Raw genomic sequence first — 15,271 nt, 5'->3', positions numbered from 1 at the left:
ATGTGCAGGGCAGACTAGGTACCCCATGGGTGGGAGGAATACTGGGTACCACAGGAAGGTAAAGAGATTAAGCTTCCGGGGAACTGAGAATCCCTGAAAATTTAGGACATCAGTAAGCATCAACATGAGAGCCATATTGAAGAATGAGGATGCTAAAGTGTTCTAAGGGTATTGGGTGATCAGTATGCCCTGGTAGTTTCTATATATGAGGTCTGTCCAGAAAAAGTCCAGCCATTGTTAATATCACAAGAATGGTTTGTGCCACATTGATGTATATTTAGTTTGGCTTATTTTTTAACCTTATTAAAAATAGTATCACTTTATGTAGTCCTCTGGGACTTTGATTTTTTCTTTTCTTCTTTATATTGAATTTACTGGGGTGACATTGGTTAATAAAATTATATAGGTTTGGGATGTACAGTTCTATAATACAGCATCTGTATATTGTATTTTATGTGTTCATCACTCCAGGTCAAGTCTCTATCTATTACCATTTTTAGCCCCATTATAGAGTTTGACTTTTTTCACCAAATAATAGGTTTTGTGTGAGCTATTGTTCAGCCATTTTAATTGCTGGATAATACTTCATTTTATGAAGCTACATTTAATTTTTGTTTTCATGCCAGGGGATATTTTCTTTTTTCTCTTTGAAAAATAAATATTGCTACTATGAATATATCATTCCTACATATGTAAAGAAGTTTCTCTAAAGCACAGGTGGCAAACACAAGGCCTGCAGGCCAAATCTGGCCCTCCACCTTGTTTCATCTGGCCCAGCACCTTGTTTCTACCTGGTGGCAGTGCTGAGCTCCTTGCCCCTAGTTAAGCAGTAGTTACATTTATACAGTCCCAACATTACATTTGGCCCCTTGAAGGCAACCGCAAGGCTGATGTGGCCTCGGGTGAAAATGAGTTTAACACCCTGCTCTAAAGCATTCACCTAGGAATGGAAGTGCTCCTTTATAGAGTGTCCAACTTTACCCCAGATACCGAATTGTTTTCCAAAGGGTTTGTATCAATTTATGCTCCTTCAGCAGTATGTACTTATTTTTAAGACAGTCTTATTGAGGTGTAATTTACATACCACAAGTGTAAAAATTCAGTGATTTTTGTGTAACCATTGCCACCAATCCAGTTGTAGAATGTTTCATTACCTCCAAAAGCTTCCTCGTGCTTACACATACATCCTTTTTGGCACTTAATATTGTTCACCTTTTTACTCATAGTCAGTCTTATGACTAAAATGTCTTGTGTATGAATTTGCATTTTTCTGATTACAAATGATATGAGAATATATTTTCATGTCTTTATTAGCTATTTATGTTTCTTCTCTGTAAAATATCCTGCTCCTATTTTTCTGTTAGAATGTTTGACTTTTTCTTATTACTGGGAATTATTTATGTATTCTGGATACCAAAACTATGCCAGTTGTATTTGTTGAGTTATTTGCTTCAGTTGTGACTTGTTCTTTTCATTTTTTTATTTTCAGTGTTGTCCTTTTTTTTGGGATAACAAATTAATTTTAATTTTAGCTCCTGAAGCTATGATAAAGGGTTCACTTTATAAACTTCATGGGACTGTCAAACACATTCAATAAAGTGACAACTGCACAGTATCACTTGGTATCTCAAAATCAGGAACATGCTTTTGAAATATTTAAATATAATCTACAGAGTTAGAAATAAAAATAGAAGGCATTCACAGTTTTACTGACTGTCAATTAAGTGCTCGTTTTGCACTTAATACTTGATAGAACAGCCAATACGTAATAGGGGTATTGAAAGCCGTTTCAGATTCTCATCCTGTTATATATAATCTATTGGGAAGGTTTCTTTCGTAAGTATGTAACTGGTCAACATACTTATCTGGTGAGTACCACGAGGACCAGAACAGCAAGTAAAGTTCTACCACAGTTTATGTACTTTTTATTTTTTAATCAGTTAGAAATGAACAGTGAGAATTAAATACTTATCTTTACTTGTATACAAAGTATGCTGTGAAAGCACATTTACAAACAGAAAAATATTGGCTAACTATTTCGTTAGGAAAATGATGTATCAAGGTATGTAGCAAAAGCATTACAATAATTCTCTTACTGTGGAAAGATCAATTCTGTATTTTATGTTATATCAAACAAAACAGTTTTAGTTTTTTGAATCCCCAATCCGGAACTACTTGAAAAGTAATACAGATAGAAATGAAAAGTCCAAGAACTATTGAAATGCCTAAGTCCAGAATAATGAGCCCAAATATTTGGCCTCATAGAAGATTATCATTAAAGAATAGGAGTTAATGAAGGCTTTGTAAGCAGTTTTTTTTTAATCTTATTTATTTATTTTTTAGAGAGGGAAGGGAAGGGGGGGAAGGAGAGGGGGAGGGGAGGGGAGGGGAGGGGAGGGGGAGGGGGAGGGAGAGAAACATCAATGTGCGGTTGCTGGGGGTCATGGCCTGCAACCCAGGCATGTGCCCTGACTGGGAATCGAACCTGCCATGCTTTGGTTCGCAGCCCGCATTCAATCCACTGAGCTACGCCAGCCAGGGCAGCAGTTTTTATTCTACAAATACAATAGGCATTTTGGTATTTTGGCCACTGGGAAACAAAGACTGTGGCATCAGTAAAGGCCTGAGATACTTTAGGCGTACTTAATCTACTTACCTTTCAGATTTTCCATCTTATATTTTGTGTACTGCATCTACTTACCTTTCAGATTTTCCATCTTATATTTTGTGTACTGCATCTACTTACCTTTCAGATTTTCCATCTTATATTTTGTGTACTGCACTCTGTGTTAATGTCTTAAGTTTTATCTTCTGATTAACTACTTCTCTTGTTTAACACTTTCATTGAGATTTTTAGTTTAATAATCTCAATGAAATCTCAATTTTTAGTTTACTTCTAGAAATCTACCCTACCCTTCCAGATCTGTTTGGTCATTCCTAATAGTTTATTTTACTTGTTTTTGTGATTCCAGTTTTTATATCTTTAAACATTTTATATATTTTAATGTCTTTCTGATAATTCTGAGATCAACAGTCCTTGATATCAGGTAGGGGAGTGTTCTACATGCTTTGTCAGCTGTTTTTGCTGCTTTCTTCGATGTTAGCTTGCCTCCCTGGGTGAGGGTGCTTTTTGGTTGTATGCTTTGGCTTCATCTTAATTTACAGAAAATTTACCAGTTTCGATGGATGAGGCTTTTCTCCCAAAAGGATTGGGGTTGTTTCTGCCTGGAACCAGAGGTGCCATTAATCTCAAACTCTTAATGGTCCAAATACAGGGCAAGAGTCCCAAGCTCTCTACCGTCTATTATTTGGGTGTGCATTTCCCCCTTTTTCTTCTCTGCTCTCCTTTTCATACTCATATTTACCTTTTAAAGGCAAATAGTCTCTTTATATGGCCTTTTTGTTGTAGAATTTTGTTTATTTCAAAACTTGCTCTACATTGGTTATTGTCTAAACCTTTAGAAAGAGAACACACTGTTGTAAAATTGTCAGTATTTTGATGTATACATATGCAAAAAAGAAAAGTTATATTTTAAAAGTAATATGTTTAAATTTGATATATTTTTGTGGATAGGAGGAAGCACAAAGAGCTATCATGTCACACATTGTAATTAACTTTAAAGTAAAATGAATTGCATGTGGGTCCAATTTTATTCTTAGTATATAAAGATCTTAAGGAAATTCTCCGTCTGTCTTAAAATGTGGACCAAAGGTTTCATTTTAGTTAGTGAAATGTACAATTTTCAGACATTATTGTCTGAAATGGACTGAATTTTGAAGTCTTGAAAGAACCAACCACATTTTATTTTTCTTTCTCTGTGTGCGTTATCTTCGAAACTTAATGGCTTGTTACAGCCATATGAATTAGTGGCAGTAATATACATTAACTTAGGTCTAACTTTCCAGCAGATTAGTGGTGATTATATGGATGGTCTTTTGTTCGGATCACGGCACTCTAGTAGATATTGACTGGGCTGTGATAAGGGTTTTAGCAAGAGAGGTAAGACTCAAATGACGAAAAGCAGAATTAGTTAAGAGATTTTATTCTAATAGCTGTAATTACATTACTTGTTTGTTGAAATGAAAACTGAAAACAAGTATATAAAACAGTTGATTGCTGATTGTGTATTGAAAGCAGTAAGGTTCTAGGACACCAGATAAACCAGTTCTGAGGTTTCCCTGTGATAAAGTTTAACAGCTCCAGCTTCTTCAGTGTTTATTAAAATACAAAAGAAAAAATTAGAGGTAGTTTTTAACATGATTTTAAAAAAATATTTTATTTATTTTTAGACAGAGGGGAAGGCAGGGGAGAGAGCGGGGGGAGAAATGTCAGTGTGTGGTTGCCTTTCCTGTGCTCCCTTCTGGGGACCTGGCCTGCAACCCAGGCATGTGCCCTGACTGGGAATTGAACCAGGGACCCTTTGGTTTGCAGGCTGGCACTGAATCCACTGAGCCACATCAGCCAGGGTTAGAGGTGGTTGTTTTTGATGTCAGATCTGACCCTTGCAGGGTGAGGGAGTGAAAGCACATGTGGACAGAGGCTCTGAGGATATGTGCTCTAAGATGACTGGCCACCTTCCCATGCTCCTATTAGTGAGACCCAGGTAAACTGGAGTGTGTGGTGACCATAGGTAGCTTCTGCTCTGGCCAGACTGGTCCCACTGAAGCAACTATACTGACCCAAGGGAAGGCTAGGGACCCTCCAAGGGGTCTGTAAGTGGTGGCCTCAGCATGTAGCCTATCTTCTGGGGTAGTGGTATAAGCACAGGTGCAAGCATAAGTGCTATGGAATGCAGATAACCCAGTGAGTCACTCAATCATGGACCATAAGTGACCATACAGAACATATTGTGGCTGGTTTTGCCCACTGCATGTTCCAGACAGGAGACAGACCATGGGTGTCCTGGATTCCAGCCTTACTGCAGAACCTACAGTAGGCACATTTCTCCCTTCTCTTGTATTTATAATTATTTTAAGATTTTATTTGTTTATTTCTAGATAGGAGGGAAGGGAGGGAGAAAGAGGGGAGAAACATTGATTGGTTGCCTCTCATATGTGTCCTGACCAGGGACGAACCCAGGCATGTGCTCTGACCAGGAATCGAACCAGCCACCTTTTGCTTTGTGGGATGACGACCAACCAACTGAGCCACACCTGTCAGGGTTGTTTGTAACTATTTTTAAAAATGCACTGAGTTTGGGTTTAAAACCAACCACCAAAATGGGTCTCAACATAGATCTAAAGCCCAGAGGAGGAACATTGGGCTGATCTGACAGTGACACCAGAGGCCCTGGTTGCCTAAAATCACTTCTCAGTACTAAACAATGGGTTGATTCTCTTTTTACAATAAAAATAAAGCTGAGTGATATTGTATAGGAGTATCAGATCAAACAAGAACTATTTACATTAAAAAGAAAAAAAACAACCAACAACCCAGTTGCTGGCTGTGATTGCACACTACACCATGGTAAAGCATACTGGGACTGACCATGGAGACAGCTTCTGGCACTCACACCATAGGGGCTGTCTGCCACATGAGAAGAAAGTGAGGGTGAAGGGAGTAAGGGTGGAGAGAGGAGTGTGGCTCATTGCTGGTTTCTGAGCTGAATGGACAACCAGTCTAGTCCCTCACAGAGCCCGTCTCTACTGGTGGCACAGGTGGCCTGAATTCACCAGTTCCTATGGCACAAAGAGTGCAGGCACAGTTTGTTCATGATGTTAGGGAGGTCCTACTTGTTTTTGAACATGAGCAGGTCAGCATCCCCTTGAGCTCCTCTTGGGCCTCATTCATGTGCTCTTGGTCATTGCTGTTAAATATGAGACCTTGTGTATTCTGGAAGTAATGGAGCCACAGAGGCCAGGTCTTGTCCTGGTTGCTCACATCCCCCATGGTCTCCACCTAGAAACCTGTGGTGTGTGGATGGTGGACACGATCTTACCCAGCTTCAGTTTGTACCCTGTAGTGGTCTTCCCTGCAGTGTCCAGGCCCATGATAAGGATGCGCATTTCTTTTATGTAAAAAAAAGGCCCTTGAAGAGGTTTGCAAAGATATTCTCTATGCTGTAGACTGGAGGGAAAAACACTGTCTAGAGAAACCCTCTCAGCATCCCTGGTGCTTCTGCTGCTCTAAGGCAGGCATTGATTTCACTCCCACAAGATGGCCAAAAATTAGTATTACTTGATTAGTTTAAGCAAAAATAACCAAAAAACACTGCACAGTAATGTGTTAATGAGAAATACTATTTTATAATGCTCTGTTATAAAAATGGGACCCAAGCTAGTATTTATGAAGGGATTGATTGCAAAGAATTGTGATTTTCTAGACTGACAACACATTTGCCACTGAGGAGACTGACTTCTTTGTTCTCATTTGTAAACAAGGAGGGCTGGTAAGTTACTGAGCATGTCATTTCTATCTATAAAGTAAGGGTGTTTTGCATTTGTTTTCTCATCACTGGGATTATCCCAGTGCTTTTGAGATCCCTGTACTAATAAAATAACTAATTACTGAATACCTACAGAGTTTTAAGACTTAGATCCAGCTTTTTGAGTAGATATCAGATATAAAGAAAATGTTACTTTAAAAATTTTAAGCCCTGGCTGGCGTAGCTCAGCGGTTTGAACGTGGGCTGCGAACTAAAGTGTCGCAGGTTCGATTCCCAGTCAGGGTACATACATGGGTTGCAGGCCATGATCCCCAGCAACCGCACATTGATGTTTCTCTCTCTCTCTATCTCCCTCCCTTCCCTCTCTAAAAATAAATAAGTAAAATTTTAAAAAAAGTTAAAAAAAATTTTTTTAAAGGGTATTTTTGCATGCATTGCTTTGGTTCTTCTTATGTCATCCCCTTTTAAATTATTGCGATAGGTGTAAACTTTTTAATATCTAAACCTTTTTCCAAATGTTCCACAGATGTATTTTGTTTGATCCAATAGTTTTAAAAGTTTGTTAATGTCACATAAAATTTGTATTTTGAGCTTCTCTTATAAGATCAGAAGATCTGGCAGTATTCCCAGTGACAGCAACAGACAGGAGCTAAGTAATGGCTGTTTCTGTTAGGATAGTAGACCATCCCACATGGTTTCCCCTGCCTCTCTTTTTTTAAAATATATTTCATTGATTATGCTATTATAGTTGTCCCATTTTTTTCCCTCTCCTTTATTCCCCTCTGCCCTGCACCATCCCACCCTCCAGCATCCCTCCCCCTTAGTTTATGTCCATGGGTTGTACATATAAGTTTTTTGGCTTCTCCATTTCCCAAACTTTTCTTAATCTCCCCCTGCCTATTTTGAACCTACCATTCATGCTTCTTATTCATTCCCTGCACCTTTTCCCCCATTGTCCCCCCACCCCCGCCACTGATAGCACTCCCATGTGATCTCCATTTCTGTGATTCTGTTCCTATTCTAGTTGTTTGATTAGTTTATTCTTGTTTTTTCTTTTTACGTTCAGTTGTTGATAGTTGTGAGTTTATTGTCATTTTACTGGTCCTATTTTTGATCATCATCTTTTTCTTAGATAAAGTCCCTTTAATGTTTCATATAATAAAGGCTTGGTGATGATGAACTCCTTTAACTGGACCTTATCTGGGAAGCACTTTATCTGCACTTTCATTCTAAATGATAGCTTTGCTGGATAGAGTAATCTTGGATGTAGGTCCTTGCCTTTCATGACTTTGAATACTTCTTTCTAGCCCCTTCTTGCCTGCAAGGTATCTTTTGAGAAATCAGCTGCTAGTCTTATGGGAACTCCTTTGTAGGTAGCTGCTTTTAAGATTCTCCCCTTATCTTTTATATTGGGTAATGTAATTATGATGTGCCTTGGTGTGTGCTTCATTGGGTCCAACTTCTCTGGGACACTCTGAACTTCCTGGACTTCCTGGAAGTCTGTTTCCTTTGCCAGATTGGGGAAGTTCTCCTTCATTATTTGTTGAACTAAGTTCTCAATTTCTTGCTGCTGTTCTTCTCCTTTTGGCTCCCCTATGATTTGGATAATGGAACATTTAAAGTTGTCCAGGAGGTTCCTAAGCCTCTCCTCAGTTTTTTGAATTCTTGTTTCTTCCTTCTGTTCCAAATCGTTGATTTGAGTCCTGGTTTCCTTCCCTTCTTTGTAGGTTCCCTGTATATTCCTCTTTATTTCACTTGTCACAGCCTTCACTTTTTCCTCTATTTTGTGACTGTACTCAACCATTTCTGTGAGCATCCTGATTATCAGTGCTTTGAACCTCGCATCTGATAGGTTGGCTATCTGTTCATTGCTTAGTTGTATTTTTTCTGGAGCCTAGATCTGTTCGTTCATTTGGGCCGTATTTTTTGGTCTGGGCACACCTGTTGCATAGTATGCAGTGGAGCCTTAGGTATTCTCCAGGATGGGGCAACCCACCTTGGTGCATTGCAGCACTGTATGTGGGGGAGGGGTCTGAGAGGGAACAGTGTTGCTTGCTCAGCTCTCGGCAGGTTTTCAATTACTTCTTCCATTATCCCAAAGCAAGTTGGTTCCTTCTGTTGCTGACTCCAGGGTGGGTGGGTTTGTGTATGTTCTAGGACACTATGGGTCTTTCCCAGGAACTCTCCTGTGAAGCTGGGAGTTTTTCCTGTCACTGCGACCCCCACAGGTTTTTATAGTCTTTATTTCCCCATGCTAGAACCCTGGGTTGTGCAGTCTGTTTTACTCCCTAGTTGTTCCTCCCGGTTTACCTACATACAAATATGGGATCGTTAGGTATGCCAGTTTGGATTTATGTACTGTTAGGAAGCTTTGGGTCCCCACTTCTGCTGACAAAGGTATATTTTTTAAAGTATATAGGTCCAGTGAGGGACTAGACGTTTTCTATGGATGTTTCAAGGTGGCTACATTCTTGTCATGGCCTTGTTTGTGGACTTGAACTCTGGTCACTGCTCTGCCATGAATGAAATGATCATTCTTTGACTCCCACAGTGGCAGAGCCAGTATTTGGTTGGAGAACTTTCGACTCCCATTCAGCATGTTACTTTTCTGAGATTGTGTTATTCCTTGAGAAAAAAAATTAACTTCATTTTGATCTTTTCAGAGTAAAGAAGAGTATGTGTGTTAACCATGATTTTTGTAAGTGTATTAATTTGTCTTTATCTCAGAACATTTTTTGTGGTCTTTAATGGATATGCCCTCATTTTTATGTTCTTAAAAAAAAAAGCCCAGCCCTGGTTGGTGTGGCTCATTGGATTGGGTGCCAGACTGCACACCAAAGGGTCACTGGTTTGATTCCCAGTCAGGGAATATGTGTGGGCTGCAAGCCAGGTATCCAGGAGGGGGCACTTAACAGGCAACCACACATTGATGTTTCTCTCCCTCTCTTTCTCCCTCCCTTCCCCTCTCTAAAAATAAATTAAAAATAGGAAATAAAGTCCAGTCTCTGGTTGTCAGTTCATTTGGTAGGCTTAAAAGTTTGCTTAGGTCTCCCTTCTTCTCGTCCTACTTTTAATCTTTTAGTCTGTCTTCATTTAGAAATAGATTTTGGTGTTTTGATTGCTTTTAATTCATACCATCTTTGTATATTTTTAGGTGACATAATCAAATTACATATGTGTATCATGACAACAATAGATGTCACCATATTCCAGTTGTAATATGGGTTCTTAAATGCCCTCTCTGCTGTGGTTGTAATTTTTTTCTGTTTTACTCATAAGATACATTTGGGCTGAGGCACAGAGGGAACAGTGTACTATAGTGCTTTTCCTAATGTGTTTTCCCACACAGTACTATTTGAAAGGATGTTAATGTATTATATAAACACAGTTTCATTGTCAAATAATATTTGGGAAGTGTGGAGTTAAGCATGGTTAAACAGGCTTGCTTCCAGTAGGGCCTCTCAGAACCTTTTGGAGTACCTGTCAGCACTGTGACTCTCTAAGAGGAGGAAAAAAGGGCAAAGTTTTTGTTATTTTATAAAAGATTTTATTTATTTGTTTTAAGAGAAAGGAAAAGGAGGGAGAAAGAGAGGGGGAGAAACACTGATGTGTGAGAGAAACATTGATTGTCCCTTGTTGTCCCAAGGTTGTCCCTTGCATGCCCTGAACTGGGGACCCTGCCAGAAACCCAGGCATGTGTCCTGATTGGGGATCAAACTGGCAACGTTTTGCTTTGTCGGACGACTCCTAACCCACCGAACCACACCAGTCAGGGCAAGGTCAAAGTTTTTTTTTGTTTTTTTTTTTAAATTTTTTAAAGATTTTATTTATTTATTTTTTAGAGAGGGAAGGGAGGGAAGGAGAGAGAGAGAGAGAGAGAGAGAGAGAGAGAGAGAGAGAGAGAGAGAGAGAGAGAGAGACATATCAATGTGTGGTTGCTGGGGGCCATGGCCTGCAACCCAGGTATGTGCCCTGACTGGGAATCGAACCTGAAACACTTTGGTTCGCAGCCCTTGCTCAATCCACTGAGCTATGCCAGCCAGGGCCGAGGTCAAAGTTTTTTAACCACAGTCTCTAGTGGAGCTTATGTGCAATTGGAAATAGTTTAGGAAAAATTAATTTGCAATAATACTGCATTATTTCTCAATGTCAGGTGGGAATGGCCCATTATTGGTAAAGTTTGTAGTATGGCATGTTGCTGTTATGTCATCCTTCAGTCTTTCAGTGACAGAGTGCAGTCATTATAGAGTAGGTGCTGGATGCTCACCGTGCTGAGAAGAGGGTTCTCATTGGTCTGAATATATGCCCCTGAGTTTAAGGGCTGTGACCTCAAAGTTGGTATGATCTCTGTGTAGGGTAATGGGTGCATCGTTCATGCTCTGACGCCAGTTTGGGGCTTTCACTCCCTTAAACAGCTGCTGACTCTGGTGATGCTAATGAAGGTTGACAAGTTCTAAAAGATCCTTGATAATTATACATATGTGCACAAATCATGATCTAATGACAAATTATTTCAGAAAACCAGACAGACACTGGGTAAAGAGACAGACAAAGCAGTACAGGCCTAAAATGCTGACTGGATAAGTGGGGTGAAGGGAGTGGAGGGTCCAGGAGGAAATGTCTGCCTGGTGGAGGTCAAGTGAGTGACAAATACCACTCAGGCACCTGCTGAACATTGTGTGGAAGAGCTTTATTTGAAAGGCAGGAATCTGGGAAGAGGCATTTGTCTCTGAACTTGGGCTGCTGTGTGGACTTCCAGCTGAGATTTGATTTCTTTAAGCTTTGAAGTGTTTGGCAGATTTTGACTTGTCATTGTGGGGCTTGTTTGTAGCTGAGGTCTTTCTGGAGACTTTTACACTAAATCAGTTCTATCACCAATCTCCAAGTGAAGCAGCCTTTATTATAAGCTTTGCCAGTGTTTGTATAGAATGATTGTACCCCTGGGTGGGGAGAATGTGGCAGATTTATGTATTTGCCTGTCCTAAATTTTAGCCCTTTGGTTACTTGTTGACAATTGTTGCAGAGAGAGGAGGATGATAGGTTGTATTTTAAAATGATCAGAACTGGAAGCATAGTGTTTATAAGTGAAGACCCAGGAGTCAGATAGATTTAGGTTTACTTTGCCACTTGCGAGTAGTGAGGAATATTAAGTTTTCCCATTTTTTCATTTGAGTATAATGTCACCTATTTTACAGGATTGTTTTGAATAGGTGTGTTATATATGTGCATTTATTGTAATGAGGTAGAGTATAGTGTAACATTCCATCTAAGTGACAGGCTAGGTATGCTTTTTGTCTGAATTTGTGAAGGAGACCTGGTGCTCTTGAGTACTTAAGTAGTACCTGTCTTTGGAGGCAGTTTAGTCAGTAGTAGAGAACAGAAATTAGAGAAGAAGTTTTGAAACAGTAAGATCTGTCTTCAGCCTCTTTATACCAGTTATTCTTAATATTTTAATCATCTCTTTATTTGAAACTATATGATTTCTTTATTATTTTAAATATATTTTATTGATTATGCTATTACAGTTGTCCCAATTTTCCCCCTATGCCTCCCTCCACCCAGTATACCCCAGTCTGTGAGGCAGTTCCCCCCTTATTTCACGCCCATGGGTCATGCATACAACTTCTTTGGCTACTCCATTTCCTATACTGTTCTTTTTTTTTTTTATAATTGATGTTCAATTACAGTTGTACCCATTTTCCCCCATTGCTCTCCCCTGCCCTGCCCGAACCTCAATACTATTCTTAACATACTCCTGCCTATTCTGTACCTACCAATTTGTACTTCTTAGTCCCTGCATCTTTAACCCCATTCTCCTTCTTCCCCCTCCCAACTGGTAACCATCCAGAAGATCTCCATGTCTATGATTCTGTTTCTGTTCTGTTTGTTTGCTCAGTTTGTTTTTTAGTTCAATTGTTGATAGTTGTGAATTTATTGCCATTTTAATGTTCATCGTTTTGATCTTTTTTAAAAAAGAAGTCCCTTTAACATTTCACATAATAAGGCCTTGGTGATGATGATTTCTTTAGCTTCACCTTGTCTGTGAAGGACATTATCTGCACTTCCATTCTAAATGATAGCTTTGCTGGATAGAGTAATCTAGGTTGTAGGTCCTTGCTTTTTCATCACTGAATACTACTTGTCAATCCCTTTAGCCTGCAAAGTTTCTTTTGAGAAATAAACTGACAGTCTTATGGGAACTCCTTTATAGGTAACTATCTACTTTTCTCTTGCTGCTTTTAAGATTCTTTCTTTATCTTTAACATTTGACATTTAATTATGATGTGTCTTGGAGTGGGCCTCTTTGCATCCATCTTGTTTGGGACTCTCTGAGCTTCCTGAACTTGTATGTTTATTTCCTTCACCAAGTCAGGGAAATTTTCTTTCTTATTTTTTCAATGCATTGCTGTTCATCTTCTCCTTCTGGCATCCCTGTGATTCAAATTCTGGTATGTTTGGAGTTGCCCCAGAGGCTCCTTACCCTATCCTTTTTTTCCCTTGATTCTTCTTTCTTTTTGCTATTCTGATGGAATGATTTTTTTCTTCCTTGTGTTCCAAATCACTGATTTGATTCTTGGCTTCATCCACTCCACTATCAGATCCACTATCCCATCCTGTAAATTTTTCTTTGTTTCACTTAGTGTAAACTTTATTTCTGCCTGGGTCCTTTTTATGTTGTTGAAGTATCCAATGAGTTCCTTGAGCATCCTAATAATAACCAGTGTTTTGATCTCTGCATCTGACAGATTGCTTATCCCCATTTGGTTTAGTTCTTTTTCTGGAGTTTTGATCTGCTCTTTCATTTGGGCCCTATTTCTTTTTCTCCTCAATTTGGCAGTCTCCTTGTGTTTGTTTCTGTGTATTAGGTAGAGCTGCTTTGACTCCCTGTCTTAGCAGCATGGCTTATTGTAGAAAAGCCCACCTGTAAGTTGGATGGAGCAGAGCCTTAGGTAATTGCCTAGGTGGGGCAACACTCATGAACCAGTGTGATGGAGTTTCAGAGGCTCTGTGTAGGGGAGGGCTCAGAAAAGGGACAATGACTGCTGCCTGGCCTCTGGAGTTTTGTCTGTGAGAAAGCTGTCCCCTGGCACTTGCCCTGATGTTAGACACTTCAGTTTTTCCCTGTTTGACACTGGTACCCTTCAGACTGCTGTCCCCATACTGGAGCCAAGAAGTTGTGTGACTGTGTAAGTCCTAAGTCTGTTGCAGTACCTTTAAGAGGAGATGCCTGAGAATCCTGCAGTTTCTTCCGCCACCCCAATTCCCACCGGTTTTTACAGTCGGAAGTTATTGTGATTTATCTTCCTGGCACTGGAATCTTGGGTTAGGGGGCATGGTATGGGGCTGGGATACCTTGCTCCTGAGGTATCCCTTCTGATTTTTATCCACCACACCTCGGGGTGGGACTGCGTGTTCTGTGTCTCCATGTTTCCATGTCTCCACCCCTCCTACCCATCTGAGTGAATGTAACTTCTTTGATTTCTTGGTTGTTGGACTTCTATACAGCTTGATTTTCTGAGTGTTCTGGGTGATAGTTGTTATGTAGTTTAGTTGTAATTTTTGTGATGATTGTGTGAATAGGCAGTGGTCGTGCAAGGAGGCAAGCTGTGTTTACCTATGCCTCTATCTTGACCGGAGTTTTGAGTAAATGTCCTGATTCCTTATTTTATCAAAATAAATTAAAGTTTCAGCATCATGTCAATCTTGGTCTTACCCATAACTTGGTCTTGCAAAAACATGGTATTTGCCTATTAGTGGGGAGAACTTCAGTAGTAAATGTCATAGGCCTTTATTAACTCAAAGCATGTTTGATTGTTATATTGGGGGAGGCTCTCCAGTGAGATTTACTAGAGAATAGTGGAGATATTCCTTCCGTTCTAAGGAAGAATGTTTTATTTTCTAAATATTTTGTGTTCTTGAGCATGCTCAGGCTTCCAGGAATCTTTGGGAGGGTACTAGCCCTCATGTTTTTTATGAAGAATGACTGGAAGCTCAGAAAATTGCAGTGATTTTCACCCTGGTCAGTAGCAGAGCTGGGGTTGTAATCTGGGTCTTCTGCCAGTACCTTTACTTCTCTATCCTCATCCCCTTAGACCCACAGATCTAAGGATGTCAAAGGAATCAGCTTCAGGGTTTTGTTTTTTGAAAAATAATGTCAGTCAGTAATATAGTTAAGACTTCTCTAAATGTAAGAGTTTCAGAGGAATACTTTGTTCCTACATTTGTAAGTTTTCATTCAATTTAAAAATGGTTACTATAAAGCCCTGGCTGGTGTAGCTAAGTGGATTGAGCGCGGGCTGGGAACCAAAGTGTCCCAGGTTCGATTCCCAGCCAGGGTACATTCCTGGGTTGCAGGCCATAACCCCCAGCAACTGCACATTGATATCTCTCTCTCTCTCTCTCTCTCTCTCTCTCTCTCTCCCCCTCTCTCCCCCCCTCCCTTCCCTCTCTAAAAATATATAAAATCTAAAAAAAAATGGTTACTATAATATGGCTCTCATTTATTACTTCAGATTCATTGCCTCAGTAACGGCTTTTAAATAGGACTTTACTATTAGAATGATTGAATCGAGGTCTGATTGGACCATGGGTAAGAGATTGCATCACTATAAATAGAGTGAGATAAAATATTTTACACAATCTGAACTTTTATAAAGTTTCATAGGTTGGAACCTGGGACTTTTTCTAAAGGATACTTACTTTGACCAATTTCCAAATAACAAATTTCCCACTGTGGGGTTTAAGATAGAATGGCAATTTGGGAGAATTTGGGGATTAAATGATTTCCAATGGCACTTTCAAGTATGTTAACTGAGGCAGAGCTTCATGAACGGCTTTATCAACAATTTTGTAACCAAAAAGCTTGAGGAAGTAAGATCACTACA

The 15,271-nt window shown here is 39.6% G+C and overlaps 1 protein-coding gene and 1 pseudogene across 2 annotated transcripts in view; one reads left to right on the top strand and one right to left on the bottom strand.

The window, feature by feature from the left end:
* The window catches only part of KDM4C (lysine demethylase 4C), a 381,686-nt gene that overhangs the window by 66,123 nt on the left and 300,292 nt on the right, over nucleotides 1-15,271 (top strand). The window lies entirely within an intron of this gene.
* LOC123819810 lies at nucleotides 5,586-10,755 on the bottom strand (annotated as a pseudogene).

Source organism: Phyllostomus hastatus, unplaced genomic scaffold (genome assembly GCF_019186645.2).
Source record: "Phyllostomus hastatus isolate PE091 unplaced genomic scaffold, TTU_PhHast_1.1 phas_contig_34, whole genome shotgun sequence".
NCBI classification, from domain to species: domain Eukaryota; kingdom Metazoa; phylum Chordata; class Mammalia; order Chiroptera; family Phyllostomidae; genus Phyllostomus; species Phyllostomus hastatus.
This window is presented reverse-complemented; position numbering and strand designations above follow the sequence as displayed.